At 35.5% G+C, this 1,174-nt stretch overlaps 1 protein-coding gene across 2 annotated transcripts in view; it reads right to left on the bottom strand.

Annotated features, from left to right (window-relative positions):
• The window catches only part of LOC119594032 (tachykinin-like peptides receptor 86C), a 47,984-nt gene that overhangs the window by 4,756 nt on the left and 42,054 nt on the right, over window positions 1-1,174 (bottom strand). The window lies entirely within an intron of this gene.

Raw genomic sequence — 1,174 nt, 5'->3', positions numbered from 1 at the left:
ATTATTATTTTTTAAACCAACACCAAAAAAAGGAAAACATCTCACATGCAGTATTAGAATGAAAGATATAAAAATGGAATGCAGTCAGCCACACGAGATCGTACCCCTATTACTGTTGTTACAAGTTTTTAACATTCCTTAGTTTCTATATATTTAATAGTCGGCTTTCGGGGTTCTCCTTCTTGTTGTGAATTCTCTTGAAGATTCACATTTTCTGGAATGGTATGTTTGAAGAAAATGTTATACATGTGGCAGTGTCTTATGGTGCTTTTTCTTTCTCCTGAACTACCCATGAAAAAAGTAAAAATTTACTCTAATCTGTACAGTTCAAATTTATATACACACACATCTTTTTACATAATAATAATAGACATTAAAGCCTATCCATCAGTGCAGAAAAATTGCTGTGTATACCCATTTACCATTAAAAAGCCCAAACCCTATAAGGCATAACCTACAATAATGTTAGTAGTGTGGCATATCACAGGCCTGTTTACACTAACACCTGATTCCCATAATTTGTTGTCTCTGAGTGCACCATAGTCTCCCATCACCCATGCACTGATACAGCTGCAAATACTGACCATTATTTTAGAGAATAAAACAAAAATTCATCTGTTCTTCAGTTACTACATCCTTGAAAAGTGAACAGCCCTTGTGAGCCTTGGGGTGTTTCTCCTACTTTCAGTGACAGGCTGGCATCGTATAGTTCCTTCAAACACAGGAAATCTCTCATCCCCCAAGTGGTGCAGGTTCATTAAATCATAAAACTGTCTTTCATCCCCAGAGAAAACAACAGAAGTACCTGCAAAGTCAATCACTGTTAGACACAGAAACTGCCTTTAGTAATCTGACTTTCAAAAATACACATCTGTCTGCAAAATTAGATCTGATGTTCAGCCATGCAAGGCACACAGTATTTCTATAAAGTCTTTATCCTATTATAACCAGTTTTTATAACCCCTTTTTTAAAATGAGATACTCATGCCAGCTTTATACAGAATTATTCAGATGATTAAAAAAGGCAGCCTTAATCTGGACAGTTGATGGATGAGAGGACAACATACAAAAAAGCTGCAATACAAGAGGACTTGGACAGAACTTTTAATGATAAATGGCTGTGTTTCTAAAGTGGTGATGAAGAATGTTCCTGGTCAAACTTAATAGTTATGTA

This window comes from Penaeus monodon, chromosome 33 (genome assembly GCF_015228065.2).
Source record: "Penaeus monodon isolate SGIC_2016 chromosome 33, NSTDA_Pmon_1, whole genome shotgun sequence".
Lineage (NCBI taxonomy): Eukaryota > Metazoa > Arthropoda > Malacostraca > Decapoda > Penaeidae > Penaeus > Penaeus monodon.
Note: the sequence above shows the minus strand (reverse complement) of the source record. Positions and strands in the feature narration are given on the sequence as shown.